The sequence below is a fragment of the Pinus tabuliformis genome, chromosome 6, assembly GCF_031772625.1.
Source record: "Pinus tabuliformis cultivar Carrire ecotype Pingquan chromosome 6, CPIR1, whole genome shotgun sequence".
NCBI lineage: Eukaryota > Viridiplantae > Streptophyta > Pinopsida > Pinales > Pinaceae > Pinus > Pinus tabuliformis.
Genome location: NC_142292.1, coordinates 991,528,920 through 991,551,475, shown reverse-complemented (window position 1 = coordinate 991,551,475; position 22,556 = coordinate 991,528,920).

Sequence of the window (22,556 nt, the reverse complement as noted above, 5' to 3'; positions counted from 1 at the left end):
AACTGGGACGCGTATCTTCCACTTGTAGAGTTTGAATACAATAATGGGTACCAAGAATCTATAAATATGAGCCCATTTGAGGTATTGTATGGGAAGAGTTGCAATGATCCTATCATCTGGAGTGACACAGTGAATAGGGTCCTCATTGGGCTTGATATGTTCAAAGACATGGAGCAACAAATTCAAATCATCAAGTAGAATTTGAAGGTGGCACAAGACAAACATAAAATCTATGTGGATCAACATAGGGTGCATAAAGAGTTCCAAGTTGGGGAACATGTCTACTTGAGAATTAGACCCAAGAAAATTTCCTTGAAAATTGGGTCATGTGCGAAGTTGACACCATGGTATTGTGGGACTTTTGAGATCCTTGAAAGGATTGGACTAGTGGCCTATAAGCTGGCCTTACCTCCATCAGTAAAAGTCCATGATTTTTTCCATGTTTCTTTACTTAAGAGATATGTAGAAGATTCTAATCACGTGATTGATTGGTCTATGCTACAGGTGGAACCATATGAGAGTTCCAACCAGAGCCACTATGCATCCTAGATTGAAGGAGCATCATGCTTTGAAATCGAGCAACAACTCAAGTCAAAGTGAAATGGAGGGATTTTGGGCCCGAGGAAGCCACTTGGGAAGTGGTTGATTCAATGAGGGCAATATATATTTTATTGTTTTCTAGTTGAAGCAAATGTGTATAAATTTGAAAATAATTTATAGAGTTGTACATATAAAGCTCCACAAAATAGTGTGTTGTTTTTTATATGTTTTATGTGTTGCATATGGATAGAGAACATTGAAGACAATGTTCCCCCAAGGAGGAGGGGTTTGTGACAAACCCAACCATTTTTCTCTCATTGTAATGTAATTTTTTTTGCAAAAAAAAATGTTGAGGAATAAGAAACAGGTTCGGATAGGGAGGTTACTTACTGGGAAAATTCCAAATTGTTCTTTACATCAGAAAATTCTGAGCTAGTACATAACATGTAATAACTGGGAAAAAAGGGAAAATGTGAATTTTATTATCTACTGTGATTTTATAGTAGTGGATAAAAGATAAGAACATGATTTTTTTAAAAAGGAAAAGGGTGAGTTTTCCAACTAGTGTGGTGTGTTGGTCACCCACTACAGGCAATTAAACAACATTTAACAAACTAGGAACAAATAGACTGGTGGCACACTTGTCATTGTCTAACAATATTTTGTTGGTAGGGTCATTATCTGAAGGTTACATAAGAAAAACCAATTTTCTTTGCTGGGGGACACCACAAAAACTAAGGGATAAACTTTGATTTGTTGAGGAGGTGCACAAGGGAAGAAAGAGGAAAATTCGAGCTGGAAAAGAGAGTATCGAACTGCTAAGGTGTAGACATAAATTCAAACTATTGATAAGGAAGACTAAGATTCAAATTGATGAAGAGAAGATAGAGAAATTCGATCTAGGGAGAACAACATTTGAATGGGAGCTGAGGGACAACTTTGGGTTGGCAAGAAGTTAGGAAGAAAACACTTCTAGGTGAGTAAGTAATTGCCTCTCGAATCTCCATGGACTAGAGGGTGGAGACAATTTTTCTTAGAAATGCTTGAGAACTAGGGTGGAGGAATTACTCTTGGGAAAATTCCTGGAATATTTTTGAAGGCTTCCTTGTACGTTTGATTTTGTTTTGGTTTTGGAGTTCCCAAGTTGCGTTCCCTATGCACTAGTTGATTACATCTCAATTGGTGGGAGGAGGTGGAAAAATATCAGGAATCCCTGGTTCAACTGGTAGTTGTGCTTAAATCCATGAGTAAAAGACCACTTAGTCTCTTAAATCTAGCTTAGGGGCGATAACTGCAAGTGAGGGCTGGCATCAACTATCTATGATTGGGTGGAGAGTCATTGTCCCATAATCAGTTTCCTAAAATCTTTAAAGATAAGTGTTGGGCCTAAGAATTATCCTTAAAATACATCCAATTTCACTCCATTCACACATTTTATCACCTCTATTCCAGCATGATGTCACCACATCAACTTCACTTTCATCATTAAATGGGTTACCATTGTGTTTTCCAAAACATTATTAATTCTTAGTATTTTTAAGTGAATTTGTGGTTAAACTTTAGAAAATAATATCCATATATTTATACCTAACAATTAGAATGAGCTTATTGACATGTGTAGGTACAAAGGAAGCTTCCAAGGCATCTGTATGTGGCACTCTATGTTCAAATTCGAATTTGAGGAGATCATGGACCTCATAAGAGGCACTCTATGTTCAAATTCGAATTTGAGGAGATCATGGACCTCATGGAGGCACTCTATGTTTAAATTCGAATTTGAGGAGATCATGGACCTCATGGAGGAGTTCATGGAGGATAGGGTTATGTGTCACCATTGGTTGAGAAATATGCGGATCAAAGGAGGGAATAATGGGTCTACATTTATGAGTTTGTTATCATAACTTTTGTATAAATAGGAGTGTTATCTCCTTCATTTGTAATCTTCATTTTTTGTAATCTTAATTTTTAGAATCTTAGAACCTAGTCCTTCATTGTAATCTAGTAATGTTAATCTAGATAGAATTTAGAATAGTTTTGGTTAGGATCATATGAGCTTATAGCCATTGTACTTTGAAAATTATGATGAATAAAATGGGGCTTCTTTGATCCTCTACATTTGACTTCTCTCTTGGTGTGCTTGTGAATACTTGGAAGGATCCCCATTGCCTAGCAAGTACACTTTTGTTTTGGTAAGATTTTATTTTATGTTTGTGAATTTCATTAGATTAAATTGTTAGGTTCATATGTTTGAAATATTAATGAATGACCTTTCGTAAGAAAGTATTAATGTTTCCTTCAATGAATCTCATTTATTATTTAATGTTTGATTTCATTAGTTTAAGTTTTTGATTTATATGCTTGAGATATAAACGAATAGTCTCTTGTAAGAGAGCTTTAATATTTCATGCAATCAATCAGAATTATGTTTAAGATCTTTAATTTCATTAGTTTAAATAGTTGATTAGAAATATTAATGAACAGTCTTCTATAAGGGAGCTTTAATATTTCTTCACCTAGCTTAGTTTAGTTTGTCTCTAAGTCCATATATATTGGATGATCCTCGAAGTTTACTTACCTGGATTGATGGTAAATGAAACTCTAATTTGCATCCAAATTTTAGATCGAACATTTTGGCATCGTTGCTGAGGAGGATGATTTGGAGATAGACTTAGGAAGTTATTTTTATTGCAATTTCTTTTTATGGACTAACTTGTGAAACCTGGTGACAATAGGATCTTCATAAAGGAGTTCAAGTTTGAGCTCTTTTTTTTTGTACTTAGTTAGTTTCAAATTCAGGCTTTAAACCCCCCATTTCTTACTAATCCATCTATGGATGAAAAAATTGAAAATGTTGAACAGGTACTTCTTGGAGAGCAAGAACAATATTGAAGATTGGTTTCAAAAGAACCTTGCGCCAACTCCAAGAATAAGACAGGTTACTCACATACTTGCAAATAATCAGGTAAAAACTTTAAATCTAGATGTGAGCATTTTTGAATTTTTAGTCCATAGATGGCTTCACTGGAAGCATTCTTTTACCTAGGAAAAAAAAAAAAAATCTTTCAAGTTAAAGGTAGAATAGACTAGAAAAAATAAAATGAGATCTCATAAAGTTTTCCTTTAGTCTTGTTTTCAAAAGATAGCCAAAAAAAAAACATCCACATTTCTCATGAATAAATTTAGGTAAGAGCCACTTCATCGATGCTAACCTGCAAAAAAATAAAAAAACAAAAAAATCAATAGGTTAGTATGCTCTCTTCTTGCACTTCGAGCGATCAGGAAGATCATAAAATCTCTTGATTTATTTTCAAAATTAAATAAGAATCTCTTGCTATGTAGAATGGTATGCTGAATGAGATCAAACAACGAAGACCCAGATTGGTTTTTTTTTTGAAAAAAAACCAAGATTGGTGTTAGGGAGATCAATTAAAATCAAGACAAATGGATCTCTCACAATCAGATTATGATGAGAAGCTTGTGGGGTATTTGCTTGATTGGATCTGCTCAATTCTTTCACACAGATGGCGATCAATCTGGACTTTGTTACCCCATCTCAAGTTTTTGAATGCCGACGTCACTAACATCATGCGTTTTCACAACGAAGATCTTGAAAGTTTGGAAATTTCAGTAAGCTATTGGTATTTGAGATATGGAAACTGGTCACCGAATGACAAGTTAATACGCAAATCGGTTTTGGCTGCATCTGTAAAAAGAGTGAAACAAATTACTTTGAGTCTTCCAATTTCTCTGCATATTCCAACTTCTCTGTTTTCCTGCGACTGCCTCATTTTTTTGGACCTCACACGTTTTGAATTTAAATTACCTTCATACTTTTCTGGTTTCAGATACCTTAGAACCTGTTTTCTAACTGATGTCCATATTATTGATGATATGCTTGAGCAGCTTGCAACAAAATGCCCTCTTCTTGAAAAATTGAGGGTTCTATCGTGTTCTATGCCCCTGAATAATTTGAAAATTTCTGCTCCGTCTCTCAAGTACTTCAATTTTTCGGGAAATCGCCATGAAAACTCATTGACACTGACAGTGAATTGTCCGAAGTTGCGGATTGTGACAATTCATAACTGTCCCTCAAGGTTGAAATTGGAGCTAAATTCTTGCCGAGAACTGCATTTTTCCACAACAGAGCTTCATGTACTTGAAGGTCTTTCTAACAGGAGCTCTGTGAAAAAAATTACCCTTCGTGGGTTGAGTACTCACGTGCCTTCTCTCGCAGTACTTAGCCGTTTTTCCAATCTTGAAGAACTCTCCATAGAAAACGATTCTTTTGAGGGAGCAAGGTCGCAAGAGGAAGCTTGAACCTTCCGCTAATGGTTTATTTATGCCATATTGTATTCAAAATCTTGAAATAAAGGTGTTTTAATGAGGATTTCAAGCCCCATTCGATGAACTCAACACCTTTGAGCTTGTAACCGTCCCAACCTGTTCCAGCTCGACTCTTTCACATCGTTCTTTCCTCGATGCACTCTCTCCATCATGCTATCCCAACTTGCACAATCACTCTTACATGAATCAATCTAACTTACAGCGATTTGAGCATGCAAATTTTGGGGCACGATTTGAGCGATTTGCATCAAACCAGTGGGACATGTTAGATTTGCATCGAACTAGCGGGACTAGGCTTTATCTTCTTGAAGCCTCAAAGGCCACGTGTTGCACCAGTACCTATTTGTAAGGGAAGGCGTTAGAGAGAATGAAAGGTTGAGTGTAACTCATTGTGATATATTCTATTGCGAAAAAAAAAAAATGTTTCGATTTCATAATTCAGAGAAAGACCATCATGTGGCGCCATGTTATGTAACCAGGCTATGTGTTTACGTTCAAGGAATGAGAGTTAAATGGACGACTATTACTGTCATGAAACTCCTTATTCAGTAGTTATTCATCATTGCTTATTTTGATCAATGTTTATTGCTACAGGTACGAGATGGGATACAATTGGAAGTAGTTTGAGGACATGTTTTCTAAGTGAAAATTATTAACATGATTCGTCATTGTTATTGCTTGTGCTAAATTGCATTTTCTATTGGCGGAAAAGACCTGAAATCACTTATTCTGAATGAAGAGAAATAGAATGTTCCACGCTTGCGAGGAGACCAACACTTTAATAAGAGGGGTTCTTAAAAAAAGATCTGGATAAAACCATATCGCATAGGCTCCATAAGGAATCAAATAGATGACAAGGAGATAAAAATAGGCGTGATGACCTCTCAACAAATAGAAAAATGATATTACTGGCAATAATGAATAATTTTAATTTTTTGACATTATTGGAAGCTTTGATAAGCACAACAAAACAACGTTCTTCTTTCAGTTAAGTCAGCATTTCAGTTTGACTGTGTCAACAGAAAGTGGTATTATCAGGTTTCTTCTAACATTTTTCTCTTCAAATGACACTGTCGTCGCCTCTCCCTGTTCCATTAATGAACCACTAACAGGCTTTACATAGACAGTAGAGTGCTTGGCAGAATCCACTACTTTGTCCATGGATTTGTCAAATCTGATGACATAGATCGATGAAGAGGTGTCATTGTCTTCCTAGCTGGTTTTTATTGTAGATTTTGGGAATTTTTGGAATTACATAGATAAGAAACGAAGTAAAATGATTATTTGAACTTGCATTATCCGTAATATTCTGAAACATTCCAAAAATCTATTATATAAAAAAACAAATAGCAATAAAAATGAGATGAAAAATAAAGAAACAAGTACTGCGAGTTGTTGAAACATTGCAGGAAGAAGAATGGTAAGGATGGTCTTTTGCAGCAGTATATTACCACACACTATACATGCCCGAGAATGGTAAGGATGGTTTTTTTAAATGGTTTCATTTCATTCACCCGAATGTGTGACTATAATAATATTTATAGTCACTCTTATTGATGGATCGAATCAGGTAAATTTTTTTCTCAATGTAAGGTAGCTGCATAAGTATATGATCATGTTAATTAATGTGAAATTGCAACACATATGAGATATGCATTCTTGGTTGTCTTGGGCAGCATAAGATGTCATTTTCACATGCTGATTAATTTGGCAGATTTCAATGACCATTATGTTATTTGTGACGAATAATACAGGTTGTATCTGCAGCTGGTGCTGTTAAGCATGAGGACATAGTGGAGTTGTCTAAGAAATTGTTTACAAACCTTTCAACAGATACTGTAACTACAACTCAACTTATAGAGAAAGAGCCAACTATCTTCACTAGATCCGAATGATTGATGATGATATTCCATTGGCACAATTTGCCGTAGCTTTCAGTTGCATTGATGGTGATGCAAACAATGTTGGGGTCTTGTTTCAACAAGCCAGTTCATATTGGACAACACTCATTGCGGGAAAACTGGAACCAAAGACTCACAATCATAGGCACTGGTATGTCAGTTTTACTCTTAAGTGATGGATTTCATAATCATATAATTGCACCACCTATGCAAGACTCAGAGAAAGCGAAGACCAACAATGAGCAGCGAGTTTATATCTAAATCGAAATCAAGCATAAGGGTTGAAACATTTCCACATTTACACTAGGATTTAATTACTTGGCTGCTATATGTAACATACTAATCTGCAGGACACAAAAAATCTATAATGCCAAGCTTTTACATGCACCTGAGTCATTGGACACAAACAGGGAGTTGATTTACTTTTCATGGTTATTTTTATTAAAAATAGATTGTTATTAACATCATGAACTAGACTAAAATTATGCTTTTGATATTCCTTAATCTGTTTCATTTTGGCATACAATTTTTGCATAAGAATCAAGAAGGGAATGGCCATATCTTCTTGAACAAACTTATGTTCTTTATGCCAAGTTTTTTTAGCAGGTTTCAGAAGATCAACTGATCATTAAGGAGATTAAATTGTGATGAAAATTGGTCTTCAAAAGAATATTTTCATGAGAAATTCTAAAGAACAAGACCATGTTCATAAGAACGAAATTTCCAAAAAATTACAAGTTCTTGTAACTTCCTTTAAAGGTTTAATGGTTTGATATGTTGCATGACAGATTAAAAAATTCGAAGACTTGAGAGTTGTTCCTAAATGAACAAAGATGGTGAAATACATATCCACTCTTGAATTCAAAGTCTACAGGAGACTGGTTAACGCAAGTCAAACTCATCTATTTTAGCAGAAATTCCAGAATCAAGGAGCAGAATTGAAAATTTTGAGAATTTGCATGCCATAATTCACTTTTCCTAGCAAGAGTCATTATCCATTTCTCATTATCGGGTATCATTTTTTCTACCCTTGTAAATAAAACCTTGCTTACATACACCATTGAGTCCATAGTCCTTGAGTCTAAATATTTTTCTAAAAACACCTTGAAGCTTGCATGCCTTAAGGGCAAGCTATCATGTCGATAAACAAAGGGAATACATCAACATCCCTTGTTCATCGGAACTTCTAAGTATTCGACAACAACAAATTCATTCATACTTAGAATGATGTGTTAGGGGCATCTTGACTCTCATCCACACCAAAGATGGGAGCTCTCGTGTTGATTAGTGGCATCCATTAATGGCCACTAAGTTAACAATTTCTTGTTATGTTCGACACCGAAACATTTATTAACATGACAAGAATTGTGCCAACGAGGGTTGAAGACTTGAAGATCCATCATTTTGTAGAAGAGGAAGCTTTTCAGTTTTTGATGTAAATGACTTGAGGACATGTCAATAAATAAGGCTGGGGGGAAGTGTAAATTCTAAAATTTGTATACCTTCCAAGCCTTATACATTTTCAACCGCATTCAACAGCAGATTCTGAACATTCAACAGAAGATCCAACAGCAGATTTAGCAGCAGATGCAACAATAATAAAAGATTCACTTTTTCGACTTCATCCACCATTTTCATAGCCAAGTGAAGTAGATTATGATCAGAATTTTGTAGCCACACATGCACAACTCTCATCCATTTTTGAAAGGGTATGTTGAGGTATGATATTTTCTAACTTTTAACCATTTAATTCCTTGAAATCTAGAATGATAATTTTTGGAAAAACTTCCTTTACTCATTTCATAAAATTTCCAAAACCATCAGTTTTGGGGGGGATACATTTACATTCATACTTTGTCACATTCATATATTTCCATATCCATATATCACATTCTAAAACCCGTATACCTTTAAAATATATTCACTATTACATGAACATATAAATGGCTTTGTAAAAAGTACTTAAAAAGCTAATTGGATGCAACACAATCATGATTGCTACACAAGAACCAACCATGACGCATTCCAACAAAAATACTTTGCAATAAAAATCAAATTATCATTATGCAAAGTTCATACATTAAAATTGTAGGCAACAAACAAAATATGGTTGAAACACAAGAACCAACCAAGTTGCAATTCATCAAAAACACTCTGCAAACGTTAAGTAAAAGATATCATGCAAATTTTAAGCCAAAGCTCAAGTATCAAAAAGTAATGTAATAGATTACATGAGGACATGCAATACCTTCAGTTTGGGGGTATGTTGGGCCTAAGAATTATCCTTAAAATACACCCACTTTCACTCCATTCACACATTTTCTCACCTCTATTCCACCACTATGTCACCACATCAACTTCACTTTCATCATTAAATGGGATACCATTGTGTTTTCCAAAACATTATTAATTCTTAGTATTTTTAAGTGAATTTGTGGTTAAACTTTAGAAAATAATATCCATATACTTATACCTAACAATTAGAATGAGTTTGTTGACATGTGTAGGTACAAAGGAAGCTTCCAAGGCATCCGTATGTGGCACTCTATGTTCAAATTCTAATTTGAGGAGATCACGGACCTCATATAGAAGATCATGGACCTCATGGAGGAGATCATGGAGGATAGGGTTATGTGTCACCATTGGTTGAGAAATATGTGGATCAAAGGAGGGAATAGTGGGTCTACATTTATGAGTTTGTTATCATAGCTTTTGTATAAATAGGAGTGTTATCTCCTGCATTTATAATCTTCATTTTTTGTAATCTTAATTTTTAGAATCTTCGAACATAGTCCTTCATTGTAATCTAGTAATGTTAATCTAGATAGAATTTAGAATAGTTTTGGTTAGGATCATATGAGCTTATAGCCATTGTACTTTGAAAATTATGATGAATAAAATGGAGCTTCTTTGATCCTCTACATTTGACTTCTCTCTTGGTGTGCTTGTGAATCCTTGGAAGAATCCCCATTGCCTAGCAAGTACACTAGTTTTGGTAAGCTTTTATTTTATGTTTGTGAATTTCATTAGATTAAATTATTAGGTTCATATGTTTGAAATGTTAATGAATGACCTTTCGTAAGAAAGTATTAATGTTTCCTTCAATGAATCTCATTTGTTATTTAATGTTTGATTTCATTAGTTTAAGTTTCTGATTTATATGCTTGATATATAAACGAATAGTATCTTGTAAGAGAGCTTTAATATTTCATGCAATCAATCAGAATTATGTTTAAGATCTTTAATTTCATTAGTTTAAATAATTGATTAGAAATATTAATGAACAATCTCCTATAAGGGAGCTTTAATATTTCTTCACCTAGCTTAGTTTAGTTTGTCTCTAAGTCCATATATATTGGATGATCCTCGAAGTTTACTTACCCGGATTGATAGTAAATGAAACTCTAATTTGCATTCGCATTTTAGACCCAACAATAAGTGTTCCTCATGTATTCTCAATGATAATGAATGTGTGTTACGTTTATGGTCTGAAATGGTGGTATTAATGTGTGAGGAATGGCTATGATTTAATGTCCATATGAGTGACTAATGTGTTGTTGTGATTGTTACAAGGGTGCTAGAACATAGCATGTGATTGTAATGGTTATGGTTCAAAAATAACTAGTATGGGAGTCTTTTATTACTATAGTGATTTGAATTTATTTTTTATGGCAAATTTTTTCTAGCACTATTCATGTCCCTTAAGGGTAATACTAATGATTTCCTTCTTTCTAGTTCTGACTGACCCATTTATTTTACATGGATAATTATTTCCAAGTCTTCGGTGATGAATACCCTGGTTCTAAGTTTGTATTTCCATATGTTAAAGCTCATCTCTAAATAGACCTTATATTTTTGCGTTTTGGATGGCATTGCCTCATAAACTTGAATTAATTGATTGTATGATTCTTGTATTTAACACCCTGGTTGCGTCCTTTTTATAAAGCTAGCGATGTCAACTTTCTCAATGTTGGGAGTTACATATTTTTAAATTGTCTTAGTGCTAGAATAATGGGTCAAACCTCTGCTTGAATTAATGGATATAGTCATGATATTCATCTCGAATGGAACTATGGAAGTGTGTAATTATATTGGATATTTTTTGATAATGATCGGTGTGGAATATCCTTTATAATTTGTAGTGACATGAACTTTTTATGACTACAAGCTTGCTTCAACGCTACATACAATTTGGAGTAGCTTAATATAGGTTCCCCTCTCCATGTTGGCCATGTTTTCCTGTATATTTTTATATACACAATGCTCTAAGCCTTCCAATAGTGTATACCCAAGTTCTTGGGTCAGTATTTTGAATTTCTCCAAGCTTAGGTCTAAGAAGGCCTTTCATTCTTTGTTATAGGTGAAATTTCCTAAAGGAGTTTTGATGACTTAGTTTTATGCTTCTTGGTTTGGCACGATGCTGTCTTTATGTTGTGGCTATGACACAAACTAGATTCCCTATAGGTTAGAATTCTTTCTGTGATATGATTCCTTTTATAAGTTTTTCCTTGCCAATTTGATCATCAAGGGAGATTGAAGAACTCTAAAGGGCTGAATTGACAAGTCTCTGGCCTGAATGGACAAGTCCCTATTTTGAATAGACAAGTCTTTGGCCTGGATGTACAACTCCCTATTCAATGTCTTGTCTTTTTTCCATCAAGCACCTAAGGATGGTAATCTAGTCATAAGATCAAGAGGGATAGAACCTATGTGTGCCTCATAAAACCCTAGGAGCAAGGGTTGTACTTTAGCGCAGGTCCAAACTGTTGTAGAACCAACATTGTAGAGCCATGGTTGATTTCTCTATAAATGGATCTATGTGGCCTATATAACCGAAGTCCTAGGTAGAACCATCATGGTATAGTCCAAGTATACAAAAATGTGCGTGTAAGGGGGGATTTCCTCCTCCTATTTGTAGTTTAATACATTTCGTTATAGTGTGAAAATAACACACAAATGAGTCATTATATGGAGCTGTATCCTTATCTAGCTCCTTTCATTAGCCTTCGTGACCAAGCGCATGACGAAATCCTCATGAACAAGGTCCCGGTTGGGTTTGATCCTATGGCTCTTGATGGGTACCATCAATAGGTATATTATAACGCCATTTTTTGTTGAAAAATGCAACAAGAAATTCTCAATTTGATTTTTCCTTAATTAAATTGAGAAAATTCGAAATTCCACATCAACAGACAACTTGGAGGAGTTAACTGAGGTGACATGGCTCTTGTCACTCAATTAAGAACACTCAATTCAAGTTAATGAGTTGAATTTCAATTTGCATGTGTTGATTCCTATTTTATAGGAGTCTAGCTCAGTTAATTCAAGTTAAGGGCATGAAGTTCAGTTGTATGTAGTGATTCCTAAATTTTAGGAGCCTAGGTTGAGTTAATTTCAGTTGTAATAAGTTAAACTAGTTCTAACTGTTAATAGAACTAGTTGGTGGTTAGTTAAGTAGTGGGACATTAGTCTAACTCAGAGATCATCTAGTTAACTGATCAATCAACTAATAATTAGCTCATGCATGCAAAGAATATGAGTTTCCTAGTTGTGGTGGAGTTTCCAAGGTAGTGTACAATTAATTATATACTAGATTGAGTGTATAGCTATTGTATTGGTCAGGTGATCAACCCTGAGGAATTGCGCAAGAATTTTGGAGGAAATTCCTAAATAATAGGGACCTATTTCCTTAGGAATTGTGCAAGCAAATAGGGGCTCAAGTAGAGGTAGAAATTGACTAAGTCTGGGTCAGAGCTTCTTAGTGAGCAGAGAGATAGGTTATTCACTTGCAGGTTGTGCTCAGTTGAGCAAAGAAATTGTAATACATCTTTATTCACCAGATTAATGCAATTAGGCATTGGGTTTTTTAGAAATTTGCTTTCCTTGGGAAAAATACTATTTTCATGTGTGTGATTTCTTATTGCATGTCTGAGATTTTTGTTCTAAATTATGAATTAACTTCCTAAAGCAGTAGAGTAGGTTTGTGTCTTGTGATCTTTATTAAAAATTCATGAGCAGTTGCAAATCTACACCATAATTTCTACATGGTATCATATCATGATTCAAATTACAACCAATCATTGAAGTCCTCATGTAAATGATCATTGAAAACTAATGAGATGTTAGTAGGCATAGTTATGGAGCCCTAGTTTAGGGCAGATCCAGAAGACCCTATGTGCAGATTTCTTAATGGATCTAGAAGGTTGCTAGTGGGAAGATCAGTGAGCCAATGTTTAGTGACACAAAAAGGAGTTGTGATCATTGACATTGGTATATTGAGGAGTAGAGAGATATACCACAGGGATATCGAGATTCAAAGCAAGTCTAATTTCAGAGGGAGCATCCTTGTGGAAGCTAGTACTTCAGGATATAGGGAGATCAGACTCATTATTGCAGTAGTTGGAGCAACAGTGCGGAAGTAGCAGCAAAGCAGTAGCAACAACAATATGAGTAGATCAGAGTTCATTTTGCATGCAACTATACCTCTTAGTGTGAGGTGGGGCAATGTAGAGCCCTAGTCCTAGGGGTGCGGAAATTTGGGCAGGGTCCATTGAGGCATTCTCATGGATCATTACCTTAATATAGGGGCTTGCATTATTCAGTAGCAGGAGGATCGGTGTTAGTAAGATACTTAGGAGTGCAGAGGAGTGTTGACGACAAAGCAGGAGGCTCAGTAGTAGAGTCTACAACAACATAATTTTCCTAGTAGATAGTTGCAAATGCAATTGATTTAGTTTTTGTTTATGCTTCTCAGTTGCAGATGTTGTAGTAGAAGCAACAACAGTGAGAGGTGTTGCATGTAGCACATTTCACAGGTGTGGGATAGGGGTGGTTGATAATCCCTTTCTTGCTGAGAGGGAGCGTTGAAAAATGTAGCAAGAAAGTCTCAATTTAATTTTGCATTGATTAAATTGAGAAAATTCGAAATTCCACATCAGCAGACAATTTGGAGGAGTTAACTGAGGTGACATGGCTCTTTTCACTCAGTTAAGAACACTCAATTTGAGTTAATGATTTGAAGTTCAATTTGTTTATGCTGATTCCGATTTTATAGGAGTTTAGCTTAGTTAATTCGAGTTAAGGGCATGAAGTTCAGTTGTAAGTAGTGATTCCTAAATTTTAGGAGCACAGGTTGAGTTAATTTCAGTTGTAATCAATTAATCTATTTATCACTGTTAATAGAACTAGTTAATGGTCAATTAAGTAGTGGGACATCATTCTAACTTGAAGATCATTCAGTTAATTGATCAATCAACTAATAATTAGCTGATTCGTGCAAAGAATACAAGTTTCCCAATTGTGGTGGAGTTTCCAAGGTAGTGTACTATTAATTATATACTAGATTGAGTGTATAGATATTACATTGATCAGGTGATCAACCCTAAGGAATTGTGCAAGCAATTTGGAGGAAAATTCTAAGTAATAGGGATTTATTTCCTCAGGATTGTGCAAGCAAATAGGGGCTCAAGCAGAGTCAAGAATTGACTAATTTTGGTTTAGAGCTTCTCAGTGAGCAAAGATATAAGTTATTCACTTGAAGGTTGTGCTCAATTGAGAAAAACAATTGTAATACATCTCTATTCATCAGATTAATGCAAGCATGCATTAGGGTTTTTAGCAGTTTGCTTTCCTCAGGAAAAATACTATTTGCATGTGTGTGATTTCTTATTGCATGTCTGAGATTTTTTGTTCTAAATTGTGAATTAACTTCCGCAAAGCAGTAGAGTAGGTTTGTGTCTTGTGATTTTGATTAAAACTTCATGAACAGTTGCAAATCTACACCATAATTTCTACATTTTTCCATCCTCCAACCTATAAATTATTCTTTTCTCACATTAATGAACATCTCTTTGGTTATAATGTGCTTAGTAGGAAGACTAAAGGGTGTTTGCCATACTTTGTGGCCTAATGTGGTTAATGTGCAGGAAAACGAGAAATTTTGAGTGCATTTACTATGTAGAGGCACATTGGAGGCATCTAGAGGATATGTAAGAGGCTTGTCCCCTGCATTTTCTCTCCTTCAACTCGACTTGATCCCTAGAATCTCTCATAAAAAACTTGAGGTTTACTAGCAATCAATGAAATCAAGTAATTGCAAGGATTTAGGGGAGCTAGATCCACTTTTCTTGAGATTTTGGAGGGAAGCAATCCTCTTCCCAAGGAGGCTACCCCTCAATGATATTTGTATAAATAAACAAGCCCAAGGGCTCACTAGGATTCAAAATTTTGGGGCAAGGAGAGATACTAAGAGCCAAGTGCTTAAGACTATCATTTCCATTTTTATTTTCATGATGTATTTGAACTCTATTTTATGTTAATGAAAGGCCTATTTGTGTTTCAAATCTGAGTTTGTTTTAGAGGGATGAGCCCCCTTGGGTTAGGACCCAACCCAAAGGCTCTAGTCTCTCTTTATGTATCTTATTTATGCATTATTTAGTAGCAACATTTCCTTCTTTGTTTGAGTATAAATTTACTTGCTAGAAAAATTGTGGTTGCAGACCTGATTTCCACCTCTCTTGTTGGAAGTGTGGTTGAGGAGTCTACAACAACAAGCCAAAAATATGTGGTTTCCTTCCTTTGTAGATTGCTAGGCTTTATCTCATTCTTCTCTTACATACTTTGTTTCTGCAATCTAGGAGTTAAAATAATCTTTCTCAAGCTTTCATGTATGTAGGATAGATGTATGTGTAAGGTGAATTAGTTATTAATGAAATACAATCCTTCTTTGTTTGATTTCATAAAATTTGACTCATCCTTTCTTGCTTAGTTTGTTCTGCTGCAATTTGATCATTAGTTTGACATTCTTTTCAAGAACAAGAAGGGATTGATTTTTGGTTTGCAAGTACTATCAGTGGTTTGCAAGGTTGGAATACTCATCCTAAATCTCTTTTGTCATCATCAACTTCTTCCTTGACCACTCACATTGCCCTCAAAACTCTGCTACCAAGACCACATTTCTAGGTCATTAAAGGACACCGTGAGCAATTGCTTTTGTGCAAGATGGGCCTCTTAGGGGTGATAAGTTTGGAAAATGCTACACATAGCTTTCATACTCCTTCATCTAAATTTATCCACCTTCCAAACACATTTTCTATCCTCAAGATGCTCACGGTCCCAATCCTGTAGAAAAACATGGCAATCATGTATCATCATGTAGTAATCCTGTAACAATCCTGTAGCATCCTGTAGCAATGTCCAATATTGACCAGATTTTCTCTAGGAGCTTGATTTTTGCCTCTTGGGATTGAATAATGACCACCCGGCTTTGAATCTATGATTTGGGAGGACCAAAGACCACTTTAGACCCACCTTTCCTTCATTGAAAGTACAAATATGCAATTAGAATTAGAAGACAAATTTCCACATTTGAATAGCAATGAATGTTTCTTATGAAATGTACATGGATTCTAGTACTAAGGCTAAGTTTCATTGAACATAGTGATAAAAAGGGTGATTCACCAATGCAAAGTAGATTAGACCTGATTCTTGAGTTTATGCTTTCTTAGGATTTTAGTCACACACATTGTTGTTGAAAAGATCAAATTTCCTTTTTCAAAGCAACTTTCCACATTTTGCAAATAGAGTATTGATTTACATTCTGCAAGTAGAATAACAATTTTCATTTTTGAAATTAGCATAGCTTTACATTCCTACAATTAGAGTCAGTCTTTACAATTGGATGAATATCACTTTCATTTTTGCAATTAGAATAATTTTTTCATTCCTGCAAATAGAGTAGAAATCTCTCTTTTCATGCAATTTCTTTCTCTAAGCTAGTTGAAGGAGTGGTCTCTGTATGCCTTGATTTGATCCATTGCTTGAAGGTGACATGAGTAAAACTTGACGCATTTGCATATAGTACTATCACCTCTAAGTTTGTACGAACACTGGGTTGATAATTAAAGTTGGCATCCTTGGGAGTCTCAACATCCTTATTGGGATATTGACCAACTCTATTGAGTGAGTTGAGGTAAAGGCTGACCTATGACTATAAACTATATATTTGATTCATAAATTGAGACTCGTCTTGGTAAGGTTTATAGTGGGATAGGTTTAATATATATTATATATGGAAGCCCCCCCCAATGACGTCATGGAGGAGGGGGTGCTGGCACTTTTTCCACTCACCATCGATTTAATTCCTCAATTCCTGGCTGTCGGATAGTTGGTGTGTGGACGGTGGGGACCGTCATATATGAACATCATGGAAATATAACCATATAACACGAAACATGATATATGTTATATATATATATATATAGAACGATGCACATTTGAAACATATATATGTACACAACTAAGCATGTTGGGGCTAACGTATGTCGCATGTCGAAAAAACATAATATGAAGGCTTTATATAATATAGCATATCCACGTAAGGGATTAGTCTGAGGTGTTAGGTGGGTTGGAGTTGTTGACATATGGTGTGTAACCATCGTGAGCCCATAATGTATGTACTCTATGTCGGTATATGCTTTGAGAAGTGTACATACACACACACATATACAATTCATGTTCCACCAGTTGACTTCATCGCATGTCGATTAATATAATCAAGCTGTGGTGGCTGCATATGAGGGAGGTGGTAGTGTGTGTGTATAATATGACACAACGCCATAAAGGAAAAAATCAAAGTGGACGAAAGGTAGCCTGTAAGTTACATTACATACATAGAGCTACCTATATACATAAATAAATAGTTACAAACCAAACTATAATGCACATCTATAAATAGGGTTATTGTTTGGAATGAGCCACAATGACATGTGTCCCTGAGCCCCCAAGAGACTCTGTCAAGTAGTAGTAGGCTACTGTGCCACATGGCTAGGAGTCTAACTCAAGAGTTAGGAGTCCATTATTGTGGAAATAAATATAATGAAGACATCCATAGACAATTTTAAGAAATCGAAAAGGGAATTGACCCAAAAAAATAAAATTTATCCCATTTCTCTAACAGTTTCAGAGAATTTTGGATAACACAATGGACACTTCATTAGGATAAGTGAGGTGTTTACATAAATCCTTTTAGCTTGGATTAGAATACAACTATAGTTCCTTAATTGGAATTACAAAACCATGAGCTGAACCATCATGTGCCACAAAACTGCTAAAAGAAAAACCATGTGCCGAAAAGCACCAAAAAAGGATAAAAAAACCACCCAATTTCTTTTTTTGAGGGCATTTCTACTAAGCCCTTGTGTAGGGGGGCTCTTTACCCATGCAAAACCCCCGAGTAGGATGGTGTTTGCCACACCTACAACCCCCTCCCCCAAACCTGTGTTGGGGGGGCACCCGTTATACACAATGCAAGGTGTGGGGTAGTTGTGCAAAGAGTGCAACACATACCCAACACTTACAATGATACCAATATCATTTTGCTTAGCATTTCCCATGACTACTAAACAAGTGTTAATGGTAAATGGGTGGAGGAAAAATTGCAATTTTAATTAATTTTCTTCTAACTTGACCTCTATAAATTTTCATGAAGATTAACAATGGTTGTAATGCTTGTTACAACTATCTATACATTTCTCTAAATCGTTAATTGTGAATTCTTAACACTAATTATGAGTCTTAGCAACTAATGATTTTTTTTCTTCAAATTTAAATAACTTACCATTCAATAAACTATAAAACTCAATAGTGATCAAATAAAAAAAACTATACCACTTTAAACATTTCAAAAATAAAAATAACAAATATTACATTAATAAATAAAACTTATGAAAAAATACTTACTATCTACCCTATCAAATGATATGATAACTATAAGATAAATGATTATTATTAATACCTTACTTTCACATCCTCACCTTTATTATCACTACCTTCCTTTCATATCCTCATCATAAATGGTATACATGGTCCATTTATAAACACAAAGACATGGTATACACGGAGAAATTGTATAGGTATACATAGTCCATTTATAAACACAAAGGAATACTAGAAATACCCTACAAGTGCCAACACAACTAGTCTATTTGGAAGAAGTACCAAATTTAGAAGAAAATTCATTGCATCCATCTTCGATTACAATTTGTGTGGGCCCTAGTTAACCATAACACTTAGAATTGAATTCAAAAGAAAGTTAATTAAATGTTAAACACGAAGCAATTTTCTTCAATAGTGTTTATATTACATTGACAATGTAAATTCATGTTTTGTAACAACTATTATTGTTAAGGAAAAAATTTCAAGTGCCTTTACTCGATAAATAATTTGTGCGTTGAGGAATATATTATGGTATGGTTTGAGCATCTCTTATGGCAAGCTAATTTTTTAAATATTTCGACATAGAAGGGTGGGGCACACAAATCTTTGTTGGTTGAGCAATCGATCAACATTTATCTCATCTCATTATTCTTGTTTAAATGTTGTACATTTTATAATTAATTAAATTTTATCTCATCTCTTATTCTTGTTTAAATGTTGTACATTTTATAATTAATTACATTTTATTTTTTTCGAGGCAGTGGTTTATGAGAATTATTTAATAAATTGATTTTTATTTATCGATACTGTGGTAGTTTATGTGTTTTAAAATGGAAAATATATTATTAGAGAAAATGATTTCTTTGGGGTATTTCTTAGTTTTCAAAAAATTACATTGATTATCAAGTATTTAATATGGATTTCCTTGTTTATTTTGTGTTTTACTTAATTTTTTTCTTTTGCATAAAAAATTATTTTATCAATTTTTTTGACTATAAATTTTAACAGTTAGTATTTTATCCCGGATTTGGGTGTTTAATGGCTCGAATGGTACGTGGGCGGTTATAGGGTTTGGCGCGTGGCTCTTTACCACCGCCACCCGGCCTCGCGCATTTACAGTTTTTAATGCTGCATTAACGCAGCCTGTCCCTCCCTATCTACCTGTTCATTCTTTAATCATGTCGCCCCTTCCTAGTTTCATTTGCGCTCCTCCTTTGCACTTGCGACATTCCTTCACTGTTGCAGAGCTGCGCTCCCGGACCAGCCCTGGGAATCGTTGGGCTCTGGATCGCTGGGTGGAATTATCGCTGGCCCTTCAGGTACCTCACCGCCATTTCTGCATTTGTAATAGCAGCTCATCCTCTGTCCCTCCCACTGCCCCTCTAGGTGTTGAAGCTCAGCTACTCTTAGTCCCCTTTTGCCTCCACAATATTGCAGTCAATTCTGAACCTCCTGCTCTTCCCACTATGCCCAGACTGCGCCAGAGAATGAGTTGTAGGAGGGGAAGTTCCCGGGGGCAAGTTAACCGCCAAGCCTCCTCCTCCACGACGGAACCCTTGTCATTCTCCTCGGACTTCTGCTCTGACCGTTATCCTGTTACCAGGAGTGGTTGTGGACAAGGTCGTGGGTAGTTCAATTTGGTAGCGCGCTCTCTCAATTCTCCTCCTAATACAACTCATCTTCAGTTCCCTTGTACTCTCAGTAATGTCTCCTTTTTAGCCTCAGTCACCATTGAGCTTAGTGAGGTTACCTCTAGTCAGGATGCTGTGACCTCTGGGGCGACTCTGGAGATGAGGGCGGAAGATAGGCATGGCACTACTCAGTTTGATAACAAGCAAAGCAAGGCTCCGGGTCCAAGTAAATGCATTGCAACCCAGGTCAAGGATAATCAGGCTGGTCCGAGTGTCCCTTCTGGTGGTGGTTCTTCAAGAAAAGAGGGCCATCCCTCCGAGGACGAAGACCTCTACAATTATGGGTGCTGCATCATTGAAGAGCATCCCTCCACCTCTCATGAAGCCTAACCAGGTCTGCGTTCAATGGTTTTTGTCTCTCCGTGGCTAGAAGGTGCTCAATTTCCTCCAGTTTTATTGCCATGATATGCTAAACAGTTCTCATGTTTAGTCCTTGGTTCCAAAGTCCAAAAGCCGGTTTCCCTTGCGTGGGCGGCATTGTTCGGGCAATATGTTTTGGTCTCGAATTCAGTCACAGCTGTTTTTCAGGTCTGACTTCATTTTTGATTTGGGCAGCGCCTTTCTGTTTTCTTGCCTGAGCCCAGTCATCTTGTTTTGGTTGCTGAATTTCCACGGGTCAGTCTTCAGTTTCAGTCATGATAATGGTGTTTTTTTGTTTTTATGTACTAGTCTTGGTCATGTTCCTAGAAGCCCTTCTGGTCGGTCTTCAGCAGGATTTTTTTTGGATAGTGTTTGGCTTTGCAATGTGAGCATGCCGCATCTCTGGGCTAGACATCTCGAGGCTGTGGCCTCTCTGTAATTTTATTTTGTATCAATATAGGAGTAGAAAAATTCAGAAAAAAAACAACTAGTATTTTAAGTTTTAAAGGAACCAATCTTCCTTTTGAGTTTTTTTTGGTATAAAATTATTTTATCATATTTTGGGGTCATTTCCAAAATACAACCATTAGTATCTAAATTTCAAATAATCTTTAGGATTTAATGTTAAATGTTCTATAATTCACAATGATATTTAATTAATCAAATTTTTTGGGCCATAATAAAATAGTTCTTTCTTTTTGGAAAAAATATTTTCTCATCTATATGGGCTAGCATCCAAGCTCCAAAGCACCAAAATACAACATGAAACATCAACCTAGAATGCCACAATCATAATGTCGACACCAATCATCATTGATACTGTGAGAAACCATCACACAAAAAAACATAAAATGCTTTCTTTTCAATAATCATATATATATGTCCACCTACAATCTCACAACATCAATAGTAATGATCACACTCAATGATTAAAGATCTGACATCTCCCAACCATTGAAAATTCAGTGCCATCGAGTAGTATTCTCTATAAAACTTGAGCATGATAGTGTATGATGCAATTGACAAGGTATGCACAAGTTAGGCATTTTCCCAAAATTGGGGAACTTTTTACAGTGTTCCCTAAATTTGGAAAATGGGTACATTGCCTTTTTGAAAAAACAATGCCTTCAACTTTTTATTGATAACTAATAACCATCACCTTAGGTTTTATATACAATGAAAGTATTACAATGACTATTTCAATTGGATCCCTTTACATTTGGGGTAAAACCCCTAATAAGGTCCATTAGAATATGCCTGGATCATAGAATGAGTGGAAATTTATATTGTTGGAAAGCTCTCGTCAAGTAGAAGATGATGGTATTATGAAAATCAAGATTTAAGATTGAGGAAAAGAGAGGAAACTTGATAACTAATCTTCATAATAAATCTTAAATGTTAGGTCTAACTACATCCCACAATCTTAACACGACATTAAAATTTGGGTTTTGATTAAAAATAACATAAAGAAAATTTATTTTCTTATGAGTATAATATTGTAACTAAAATCATAGAAAATTTACAAAATCTGAATACTAATATCTACATTAACTTGTAGATATCACTTTGTGCTTAATTCTTTTACCAATAAGGCTTATCTGGATAGAGAGTTTAGGTCAGGGATAATCTATTTTAGATGAGGGATAATATTAATGTTGAATAAAGGAATAATTGACCACCAATAATGTTGAATAAAATAATAAACTACCACCAATAAAATTCAATTCATTGTTCCCTCATACTTTGAATGTAATATTATTAAGATGTAATAGAAGCTAAGTTTCAAGCTGCTAACAAACAATTATGACGAGAGTGTGTTACTGTAATAATCATATTTTACATGAATACAAAATTCTAGAAATATTTTAAAACAATAAGATATGACCTCTTATGGAAATTTGAGTCGGTGCCTTAAGAAAACAATTGTATGGACTAATTCAACATAGACGAAGCATTGTAACACAACTGATTAATGGTTGCATGTGATCGATCTCCACTCTTTATT